Raw genomic sequence first — 12,738 nt, forward strand, 5'->3', positions numbered from 1 at the left:
ACTGATTCAAAATGTGTCCATTTAAGCACTGATTTCACTTTTGGGAAAAGATAAAAGTCGCAAGGTGCTAAATAGGGCGAATATGGAGGATGTTCAAGTGTAGTATTGTGATTGTCGGTCAAATACTGCTTCACAGAAAGTGCTTTGTGAGCAGGCGCATTGTCCTGGTGAAGAATGAAACCATTTTTCCACAGTTGCGGCCGTTTCTTTCTGACTTTTTCTCTCAAAACTTCCTTATAATAATGCTGGCTAACTGTTGTGCCTTCTGGAACCCATTCTTGCAAAATTACACCCATGATAATGAAAACAGCTAAGTAAAAGAGCTGTCACAGGCTGCCGCCCACTAGGTGAAGATGCCAAAGCCATGGCGGGTTGGTGCCCGCCAAGTGAATACACCGAAGCTCTGGTGGGTTGGCATCCGTCAGGTGAAAACGCCGGAAGTCCTAGTGGGAGGCAGCCACGAAAAAGAGCTATCACAGGCTACTGCCCACTAGGCAAAGACACTGAAGCCTTGGCAGAAGTCCTAGTGGGCTGCAGCCAAGTAAAAGAGCTGTCACAGGCTGCCACTCACTAGGTGAAGACGCCGAAGTCCTGGCGGGTTGGTGCCCACCAGGCGAATATGCCAAAGCTCTGGTGGGTTGGCATCCACCAGGCGAAGACCCCAAAGCCATGGTGGGTTGGTGCCCGCCAGGCAAAGTCGCTGAAGCTCTGGTGGGTTGGCGCCCTCCAGGCGAAGAGACCTAAGCCCTGGGGTGGTGGCGGCCTCGCAAAAGAGCTTAAAGGCCGCCGTCCCCCAGGTGAAGACCTGTAAAATAAAATATTACAATATTAAAGTGTGTTGTGTTATTTTAATATTTTTTTTTACAGGTGGACTGCACGTGGCAGTGGGCCCTAATGCCCAGCATGCTGGTACTTGTGGTTTTCCTAGTACCAGCATGCAGGGAGGCGTGCTGGGACCTATAGTTCACCTGCAAAATAAAATATTCTTTAAAATGCACCGCATCACACAATCAACTCAGCACCCACCTCTCAGGGGTGCAGGGGATAGCCCCAGGCTATCAGCCTAGGCCTGGGGTGCCCTGAGGAGGGGCACCCCTCTATTGGGGGGGTCCCCAGCTCCTCAGGGATCCCCGGCCTGGACTGACTAGCGGTCAGTGCTGATGCTGCGGCTGGGGGGCCCGGTGAAAGGGCTCCCCTGGCTGTGGCATCAGCCCCCCATTAGAAATAGTCCAGTGCTGGTTCTGGAGAATACAGGGGGACCCTACTAATTTTTTCCCCTGTATTTCCAGAACCAGGACTGGATCAGAGCCCAGTGCTGGTTGCACAACTTACGGGGGACCCCTACATCATTTGTCCCCTGTATTTTGGCACCCAGGGTTGGTTCTGACTAGCCCGGTGCTGGTTGTGCTTAAATACGGGGGACCACTATGTTATTTGTCCACTGCATTTGAGCACAACCAGGACTGGCTGCTTGTGTTAAAAAAAAAAAAAACAACTAAAAAACATGGCTTGGCCCCACCCCCCAGTACTGGTTGTGCTAAATACAGGGGACAAACAACATTGGGGTCACCTGTATTAAGCACAACCAGCACCAGGCTTTTCAGAACTTGTCCTGGTTGCCAAAATACGGGGGACAAATGATGTAGGGGTCCCCCGTATTTAGTGCAACCAGCAGAGGGCTCTGAGCCAGTCCTGGTTCTGTAAATACAGGGGGAAAAATGCATAGGGCTCCCCCTGTATTTCCCAGAACCAGCACCGGACTCCGTCTAGCGGGGGGGGTGATGCCACAGCCAGGGGAGCCCTTTCACCAGGCCCCCCAGCCACAGCATCACCCCTGACCGCTAGTCAGCCCAGGCCGGGGATCCCTGGGGAGTTGGGGACCCCATAATAAAGGGGTCCCCCTCCTCAGGGCACCCCAGGCCCAGGCTGATTGCCCGGGGCTATCCCCGGCACATCTGGGCGGTGGGTGCCGGGTTGATTTTGTAAAGTGTGGTGCATTTGAAAATATAAATATTGGCTTTTGCTATGGAACTACAGTTCCCAGCAAGCCTCCCCTGCATGCTGGGACTTGGAGAACCACAAGTAATAGCATGCAGGGCATTACGGGCAAGCTGGTACTTTTAGTTCCACAGCAAAAGCAATATTAAAAAAAACACACACGCCATAGAAAAGTATAATTTTATTAAAACATACATGCACACACACACATGTACTCACACATGCACACACTATCTCACTCACCTATGTATCCCTGAAGCTAAACTGTCCTCTTCTCCAGTAGCTTATCCTATGGATTACCTGTAAAAAAAATGTCATACTCACCTCCTCCTATGCGTGGATCAGGTCCTCTGATATCCGGACCCTCGTACATTAGTAGTGTTCTATAAGAATACTACTACCCAAATGACAGTTCCGCCCGGCATTTCAGTCCAGAAATACCGGTGCGGAGTGCTCATTGGCTGAGAGAGGCGAGCCTTCCACCTCTCAGCCAATGAGCGGTTCTCACCATTGAATTCAATGGTGAGAACCGAGCGTGCCCTTTTCATAAATGGCGCCTCAGCGCCATTTTTGAAATTCAAAGATGGCCACCGCGAGCCAATCACAGCTCGCGATGTCATCGCCCCGCCCCCTCGGCTGGCTTAAATACAGCCAGCAGCGTGAGCCCCATCCATTCAGTCATCGGCCGGGGAGCTGGAGAGACCAGCTGAAGAATGAAGACACCAGGAAGCCCTGGATGTGTGGCGGCCGTGCAATAGAGCTAACTGGCCGCCGCGCTCCAGGGGAAGACGCCACAGAAGCCCTGGATGTGCGGCGGCCAAGCAAAAGAGCTTACTGGCCGCCACACTCCAGGTGAAGACTCCGCAGAAGCCCTGGATGGGCGACGGCCATGAAAAAGAGCTTAAAGGCCGTTGCCCTCCAGGTGAAGGTCCCGGTAAATAAAAGATTTAAAAGACTGTGTCTGTGTGTTTTATTTGAATATTTCTTTTGCAGGGGTACTATAGGTACCAGCAGGCCCTTAGTGCCCCGCCTGTTGGTACTTGTGGTTCTCCAAGTGCCAGTATGCGGGGGGTGCCAGTATGTGGGGGATGCCTGCTGGGTCCTGTAGTACTACTGCAAAAGACAATATTTATATTTTCTTATGCACCACACTATACATAATCAACCTGGCACCCACCGCCCAGGGGTGCCGGGGATAGCCCCGGGCAATCAGTCTGGGGTGCCCTGAGGAGGGGGATCCCTTTATTGTGGGGGGTCCCCAACTCCCCAGGGATCCCCGGCCTGGGCTGACTAGCGGTCAGGGGTGATGCTGCGGCTGGGGAGCCCGGTGAAAGGGCTCCCCTGGCTGTGGCATCACTCCCCCGCTAGAAGGGGTCTGGTGCTGGTTCTCAGAAATACAGGGGGGCCTTATGCATTTTTCCCCCCTGTATTTCCAGAACCTGGACCGGCTCAGAGCCCTGTGCTGGTTGCGCTAAATACGGGGGACCCCTATGTCTTTTGTCCCCCATATTTTGTCAACCAGGACAGGTTCTGAAAAGCCCAGTGCTAGTTGTGCTTCATACGGGGGACCCCTACATCATTTGTCCCCTGTATTTAGCATAACCAGTAGTGGGGCTCCAAAGCCCGGTGCTGGTTGTCTTTTAGGGGGTGTGGCTACGTTTTTTTTTTTTTTTTACACATTAAATTTTTAACAGATGCGTTGATGGATCTCACTGCTGCATTTGTGCATCTGTGACTTATTTATTGGATTTTCTCAGGTGCATACGCAAAACCAATGAGCCCTCTGTCGCCCACTGATGCCCCCTTTGCACTGCACCGCTGCCACTGCTCTGCACCACAGCTGCTCTCGCTATCCCACACGCCTACAGCCGTCTCGCACTCTGCACCTCCCAAACCAACCTCCTGTGTGCTGTCCCCTCTTCCACCTGCGTTAGTGTACCATTTTGTTGCCCTCCTCCCCTGCCGGTGGCCCGGTTTACTCATCCAAACCCTGATAGTTAATACATTTTAAAAAAGCTATGAAATTCCATAGATAATAAACCTTATGGTTTCATATGTCCCATTTAGGCTGCTTAGACATGACCTGAAAATTCACAAAACCTATTGATTTTCTGCCACTCAAACTTCAAAAAGCAATGAAATTACGATCATTAAGGCTGACGCATTCCTTGCGCAATACAGATATGGTATGCCATCAAACCCTGTGGTTAACTGCAGATTCAGCACTCTCACAGAATGAGATTGCTGTCACTCACAAAATGGTGGAGCTGCTAATTCACAGAATTGTGTGCTCATTGGAATACACACATGCAATCTATGCAACTGAGGTCAAAGCAGAAAATTTTCAGATCATGTCTAAGCAGCCTTAATGGGACATATGAAACCGTAAGGTTTCTTGTCTATGGAATATATATATAGACAGTATGTGTATGTATGTACAGTATGTATATATATTATTAGGGCACAGTCACACCCTTATATTAAGGTTGAATCTAAAAAAACGCAATTCTCCCAGAGAGAACTCCTGAGGGGGGGGGGGCATGGTGTTTCAGGGACTACACCTCAAAAACTATTGGCGGCACCAAGGGGCGAATTTAGACTTGGGGTTTATTTTATTAGATAGCTATTGTTCCAGGGTAGGTGCTTTTGGGGTTTAGGTAATTAAGAAAGTTACAGTTTTTAAACTATTGCCTCACAAATCCGCAATTATAGAGATAGGAAGTTTCAACTTGTTGCGCAGCCTCAGTAGAAGCCTCCAGCAGGTGTACTAACTGTGGCTTCGCTTGGGTGCACCAAGATGGCTGGCCAGTGCGGTCGGTAGCAGCAGTGTGCTAGAGGGAGGCGGGGTAGCAGGCTGGGACCTGGTGATGGTTGCGGGCGTTAGTGGCAGCGGTGGTGCGGGCTGCAGGGCCCGGGAGAGGTAGTAGCAGACAGATGCAGGCTCAGATCTGAAAGATCCATGATAACTGCATCTGTGTATAAATAAACATACACAGAAGCAGGGACGGGATCAGTGAGACCTGTCTGTGCTTCTGTGTTTAAAAAAAAGGAGAAAACCTATGTAAGAAAATGGTGTGGCCCCCCTCAAAAATATAACAACCAGAACCGGGCTTTGGAGACCCAGTACTGGTTGTGCTAAATACAGGGGACAAAAGACATAGGGGTGCCCTGTATGAAGCACAACCAGCACCAGGCTAATCAGAACCAGTCCTGGTTGCCAAAACATGGGGGACAAATGACATAGGGGTCCCCCGTATTCAGCGCAACCAGCACTGGGCTCTGATCCAGTCCTGGTTCTGAAAATCCGGTGGAAAAAAAATACATAGGGTTCCCCTATACTTACCAGAACCAGCACCGTATTTTTTCTAGCCGGGTGCTAATGCCATAGTCAGGGGAGCCCTATCACCAGGCCCCCCAGCCAAAGCATCACCCCTTACCACTAGTCAGCCCAATATAGGGGTCCCCCTCTCCAGGGCACCCCAGGCTGTTAGCTCGGGGCTTTCCCCAGCACCCCTGGCTGGTGGATGCCGGGTTGATAGTATAGTGTGGTGCATATGAAAGTATAAATATTGTCTTTTGCAGTAGGACTACAGGTCCCAGCAGGCCTCCCCACATGCTGGTACTTGGAGAACCACATGTTCTATGTTTCTGCCCTGATATTTGGCATGCAGCACCAAGCACATGCCAAATTTCAGCTCGGTACCTCCAATAGCTTTTGAGGTGTAGCCCCTTAAACACCATGCACCCCCTCAAGAGTTCTCTATGGGAGAATTCAATTTTTTTTGAGGGGACCCCTACATCATTTGTCCCCTGTATTTTGGCAACCAGTATTGATTAGCCTGATCCTGATTAGCCTGATGCTGGTTGTGCTTAATACAGGAATATATATATATATATATTTTTTTTTTTTTACACACACTATAGATATATATATATATATATATATATATATATAAACACACTATATATATATATATATAAAAATGTATGCGAAAATGGGGGGCACTCACCAGCCTTCAACAAAAGTCCTTTATTAAATCTTACAACATGGCAGGTTTATAGCATATCCATGTTCATTTCAATGTTTCGGTCCCAAACCTGGACCTCTTGACAAAGGTCCAGGTTTGGGACACAAACGTTAATATGAAGATGGATATGCTATAAACCTGCCATGGGCAATAACATCCAAAAAATGGATCCAGAACGATTCCCTCTGTAATAACATCTTACTTCTATCTCCACCTCTTCTAAGAGGGGGGAAATGATCAATCATGCGATACCGGAGGCTTGCTAAATTATGACCAGCCTCCAAAAAATAGCGAGCAACTGGTTGGTCGCTTAATCCACTATTAATAACCGCTCTTATAGTAGATCGATGTACCCCCATTCTTTCTTTAAATTTCCTTTTGATCTTGCCAATATATGTGACACCACAGGGACATACAATCTAGTAGATGACAAACGAGGAATATATATATAATATATATACACACTACGGTGAAGTGTAGTGGATGTCTCTTGCGGTTCCCACATCCAGGGGGAGGGAAAGTTGGAAGAGGCTACCTGCTACACCATGGGGGAGCTGGAGGAGGCAGCTTGCTCCACTGCAGGGTGGGATGGAGGGGGAGTGGGGGGGAGGCTGTCTACTACACTGTGGGTGAGGGGAGAGGAAGCAGCTTGCTACACTCACACTGCGGGGGGGAAGGAGATTGATGCCGGAGGAGGCTGTCTTCTACACTGCGGGGGAGGGGTTCAGCTTGCTACACTGTGGGGGGGAAGGTGGTCGATGCCGGAGGAGAGGGCTGTCTGCTACACTGCAGGGGGGTGGAGAGGAGGTTGCTATACTGTGGGGGGGGGCTCTAATGGAGGAGGATGGCTGCTCTCATGTGTAACTGCGGGAGGGGTGGGAGGGCTAACTATAGCAGCGCTGGCTGCTTGTGGATTGGTTAAAAGGGTAAGAAGGGGCTGGCTAGATGCTAAGGGTAGGGCCTTGGACCATGCAACTTGTTCGAACACAGCTCGGCAGGTTCACTCCAGGGCCGGATTTTGAGGGGTGGGGGGGCCCGGGCAACAGGCCCATTCGAACCCGACGGGCCATAGGCAGACGCTTAGGTTGCTTAATGGTAAATCCGGCCTGGGATTAATTTATATGCAACAAATATAATGACTCTAAACTAGGGGTGTGCACCGGCCACTTTTCGTGTTTTGGTTTTGGATCTGGATCTTTCTTCGTGTTTTGGATCTGGATTGGTTTTGCCAAAACCACCCTTCCGTGTTTTGGGTTCTGGGTTTTGTGTTTTGGATCTGTATTTTTTTGAAAAAAAGTTTTTCTGCTCCTATGCTATTATTAACCTCAATAACCTTAATTTCCACTCATTTCCAGTCTATTCTGAACACCTCACACCTCACAATAGTGTTTTTATGTCCAAAAGGTTGCACCGAGGTAGCTGGATGACTATGCTAAGCGACACGAGTGGGCGGCACAAACACGTGACCCATCTAGGCGTGATACTGCAGTGGCAGACAGGATGGCAGTTTGAAAAACTAGGCCCCAAACTGTACATAATGCAAAGAAAAAAAAGAGGTGCAAGATGGAATTGTCCTTGGGCCCTCCCACCCACCCTTATGTTGTATAAACAGGACATGCACACTTTAACAAACCAATCATTTCAGCGCCAGGGTCTGCCACACAACTGTGGCTGAAATGATTGGTTCGTTTGGGCCCCCACAAAACAAGCTGGCAATTAATCTGTCCCTGCACAAACTGGCTCTACGGAGGCAAGATGTCATCCTCATCCTCCTCATCCACCGATTCCTCACCCTCTTCAGTGTGTACATCCTCATCCTCACAAAGTATTAACTCGTCCCCACTTGAATCCACCACCACAGGTCCCTCTGTACGTTCTGGAGGCAGGTCTCCCTGGAAGAGCTGATAATTCATTTTGATGAACATCACCTTCTCCACATTCTGTGGAAGCAACCTCCTACGCCTTTCGCTGACAAGGTTCCCGGCTGCACTAAACACTCTTTCGGAGTACACACTGGAGGGGGGGCAACTCAGGTAAAATAGAGCCAGTTTGTACAGGGGCCTCCAAATTGCCTCTTTTTCCTGAAAGTACAGGTATGGACTGTCTGACATGCCTACTTGGATGCTGTCACCGATGTAATCCTCCACCATTCGGTCAATGGTGACAGTATCATATGCAGTGACAGTAGACATGTCAGAAATTGTTGCCAGGTCCTTCAGTCCAGACCAGATGTCCAAACTTGGTCCTGCCTGCCCTGCATCACTGCCAGCGGGTTGCTTAGGATACCTAAGTTTTTTCCTGGCAGCCCCAGTTGCGGGAGAAAATGAAGGAGCTGTTGATGTGTCACGTTCCGCTTCAGCTGACAGTGTGTTCACCAGCAGGTCTTTGCACCTCTGCAGGCTTGTGTCGGCCGGAAAGAGAGACACCACATAGGCTTTAAACCTAGGATCGAGCATGGTGGCCAAAATGTAGTGGTCTGATTTCAACAGATTGACCACCCTGGAATCCTGGCAAAGTGAATGAAGGGCTTCATCCACAAGTCCCACATGCTGAGCGGAATCGCTCCGTCTTAGCTCCTCCTTCACTTTCTCCAGCTGCTTCTGCAAAAGCCTGATGAGGGGAATGACCTGACTCAAGCTGGCAGTGTCTGAACTGACTTCACGTGTGGCAAGTTCGAAGGGCTGGAGAACCTTGCACAACACGGAAATCATTCTCCACTGCGCTTGAGTCAGGTGCATACCCCCTCCTTTGCCTATGTCATAGGTGGATGTATAGGCTTGAATGGCCTTTTGCTGCTCCTCCATCCTCTGAAGCATATAGAGGGTTGAGTTCCACCGCGTCACAACCTCTTGCTTCAGGTGATGGCGGGGCAGGTTCAAGAGTGTTTGCTGGCGCTCCAGTCTTCGGCACGCAGTCGCTGAATGGCGAAAGTGGCCAGAAATTTTTCGGGCCACCCAAAGCGTCTCCTGCACGCCCCTGTCACTTTTCAGAAAATTCTGCACCACCAAGTTTATTGTGTGAGCAAAACATGGGACGTGCTGGAATTTGCCCAGATGTAATGCCCGCACAATATTGGTGGCGTTGTCAGATATCACAAATCCCCAGGAGAGTCTAAGTGGGGTAAGCCACTGGGCGATGATTTCCCTCAGTTTCTCTAAGAGGTTGTCGGCGGTGTGCCTCTTACTGAAACCGGTGATACACAGCGTAGCCTGCCTTGGAACGAGCTGGCATTTCTGAGATGCTGCGACTGGTGACGCTGCTGCTGTTGCTGTGTAAGGTGATACATCTACCCAGTGGGCTGTCACAGTCATATAGTCCTTAGTCTGCCCTGTTCCACTTGTCCACATGTCCGTGGTTAAGTGGACATTGGGTACAACGGCATTTTTCAGGACACTGAGGACACTTTTTCTGACGTTTCTGTACAGTCTCGGTATCGCCTGCCTAGTGAAGTGGAATCTAGATGGGATTTGGAACCGGGGACACACTACCTCCATCAATTGTCTAAATCCCACTGCACTAATGGCGGATACCGGACGCACGTCTAACACCAACATAGCAGTCAAGGCCTCAGTTATACGTTTTGCTTCAGGATGACTGCTGTCGTACTTCATCCTCCTCGCTAAGGACTGTTGGAGGGTCAATTGTTTAGTAAAAGTAGTGGTGTTCCTACTTCCTCTCTGGGATGATGAATGACTCCCAGCAGCAGCAACAGCAGCAGCGGCAGCAGGAGGCGTAGCAATGCAGGATCCTCCGGAGGAATCCCGGATAGGAGAGTCAGTCATGCCAGTGACTACTTCCGATCCTGACTAAGGAGGAAATTGACGAGGAGGGAGTTGACGGTGTGGTTTGCAGGTGCTTGGATACAACAGGACAACGGGATTTAGGTGTCCCTGACTGCTTATGGTCTTAGCCAAAGTTTCTGAACTTGACAGTAACTTATTATGAACGCGCTGCAGGTGCCGTATAAGGGAGGATGTTCCTAGGTGGTTAACGTCCCTACCCCTACTTATTCCACCTTTACATAAGGTACATATGGCAAGACAGTTGTTGTCCGGATTTGGATACAAATATTGCCAGACCAAAGAGGTGGAATGTTTGGTCTTCTGCCCAGGCATGACCGCGATGGGCTTTTTCATCCCACGGACAACAACTGTCTCCCCCGGAGCCTGACTTAAACTAACCACATCACCATCAGAATCCTCCTTGCCAACTTCCTCCTCAGCGCCAGCTACACCAGTATCCCCATCCTGTTGTACTTCAACAGTGACATCTTCAATTTGCATATCAGCACTTGCAGGGGGCATGCAAATGGTGGAAAGAGCCACCTCTTCCCGTCCAGTGCTGGGAAGGTCAGGCATCGCAACCGCCAACACACTTGGACTCTCCTTGGGGATTTGTGATATCTTCTTAGAACGCACAGTTCTTCGCTGTGCTTTTGCCAGCTTAACTCATTTGATTTTTTTAGTGGGAGGAGGGCTTCCATCGTCATGTGAAGCTGAACCACTAGTCATGAACATAGGGAAAGACCTTAGCCGTTCCTTGCCACTCCGTGTCATAAATGGCATATTGGCAAGTTTACGTTTCTCTTCAGATGATTTAAATGTTTTTTTTTAAGGTTATTTTCCTGAACTTTGTCATTTGGGATTGTATGTGGCTTCTACTATGACATTGGGTATCGGCCTGGCAGACGACGTTGATGGCATGTTATCGTCTATGTCATGACTAGTGGCAGCAGCTTCAGCACTAAGAGGAAGTGGTTCTTGATCTTTCTCTATTTTATTTTTATCGGAGAAAGTTTGGTCCTCCATTTATGTTATATCGATTTGATATATACGTGCGGCTAAGGCGCACACAAACACAGAAAATATTTTTTTATTTTTGCTGGAGAGTAGTGCACTTTGTGGGTTACACCACCCTCTAAGAAATGAGCCAGCCGGCTCTTTACTTATGGGACACAGGCGCACGCTTGGCGCTGCTCCTTTGTTGATGCACATGCGGCTACTGCGCACATAATTCACAAACACAGTAAATATTTTTTTATTTGGTTTGGAGTGTACTTTGGGGGTTACAGCACCCTTTAATTGTCAAGCCAGCCGGCCCTTTACTTATGACACAGGCGCACGCTTGGCAATACTTTGTTGATGCACGTGCGGCTACTAAGCACACAATTTACTAACACAGAAAAAAATATTTGGTTATTTGGTTTGGAGTGTAATTTGGGGGTTACAGCACCCTTTAACGGTCAAGCCAGCCGGCCCTTTACTTATGACACAGGCGCACGCTTGGCAATACTTTGTTGATGCACGTGCGGCTACTGTGCACACTATTCACAAACACAGAAAAAATATTTTGTTATTTGGTTTGGAGTGTACTTTGGGGGTTACAGCACCCTTTAACGGTCAAGCCAGCCGGCCCTTTACTTATGACACAGGCGCACGCTTGGCACTACTTTGTTGATGTACGTGCAGCTACTGCGCACACAATTCACAAACACAGAAAATATTTTGTTATTTGGTTTGGAGTGTACTTTGGGGGTTACAGCACCCTTTAATGGTCAAGCCAGCCGGCCCTTTACTTATGACACAGGCGCACGCTTGGCACTACTTTGTTGATGCACGTGCGGCTACTGCGCACATAATTCACAAACACAGAAAAAATATTTTGTTATTTGGTTTGGAGTGTACTTTGGGGGTTACAGCACCCTTTAATGGTCAAGCCAGCTGGCCCTTTACTTATGACACAGGCGCACGCTTGGCACTACTTTGTTGATGCACGTGCGGCTACTAAGCACACAATTCACAAACACAGAAAATATTTTTTTTTTTGGTTTGGACTGGAGTGTACTTTGGGGGTTACACCACCCTTTAACGGTCAAGCCAGCCGGCCCTTTACTTATGACACAGGCGCACGCTTGGCAATACTTTGTTGATGTACGTGCGGCTACTGCGCACACAATTCACAAACACAGAAAAAATATTTTGTTATTTGGTTTGGAGTGCACTTTGGGGGTTACAGCACCCTTTAATGGTCAAGCCAGCCGGCCCTTTACTTATGACACAGGCGCACGCTTGGCAATACTTTGTTGATGCACGTGCGGCTACTGCGCACACAATTCACAAACACAGAAAAAATATTTTGTTATTTGGTTTGGAGTGTACTTTGGGGGTTACAGCACCCTTTAATGGTCAATCCAGCTGGCCCTTTACTTATGACACAGGCGCACGCTTGGCAATACTTTGTTGATGCACGTGCGGCTACTGCGCACACTATTCACAAACACAGAAAAAATATTTTGTTATTTGGTTTGGAGTGTACTTTGGGGGTTACAGCACCCTTTAATGGTCAAGCCAGCCGGCCCTTTACTTATGACACAGGCGCACGCTTGGCACTACTTTGTTGATGCACGTGCGGCTACTGCGCACACAATTCACAAACACAGAAAAAATATTTTGTTATTTGGTTTGGAGTGTACTTTGGGGGTTACAGCACCCTTTAACGGTCAAGCCAGCTGGCCCTTTACTTATGACACAGGCGCACGCTTGGCACTATTTTGTTGATGCACGTGCGGCTACTAAGCACACAATTCACAAACACAGAAAATATTTTTTTTTTGGTTTGGACTGGCGTGTACTTTGGGGGTTACACCACCCTTTAACGGTCAAGCCAGCTGGCCCTTTACTTATGACACAGGCGCACGCTTGGCAATACTTTG

This window comes from Taudactylus pleione, unplaced genomic scaffold (assembly GCF_031769625.1).
Source record: "Taudactylus pleione unplaced genomic scaffold, aTauple2 ptg000487l, whole genome shotgun sequence".
In the NCBI taxonomy this organism is placed as follows: domain Eukaryota; kingdom Metazoa; phylum Chordata; class Amphibia; order Anura; family Myobatrachidae; genus Taudactylus; species Taudactylus pleione.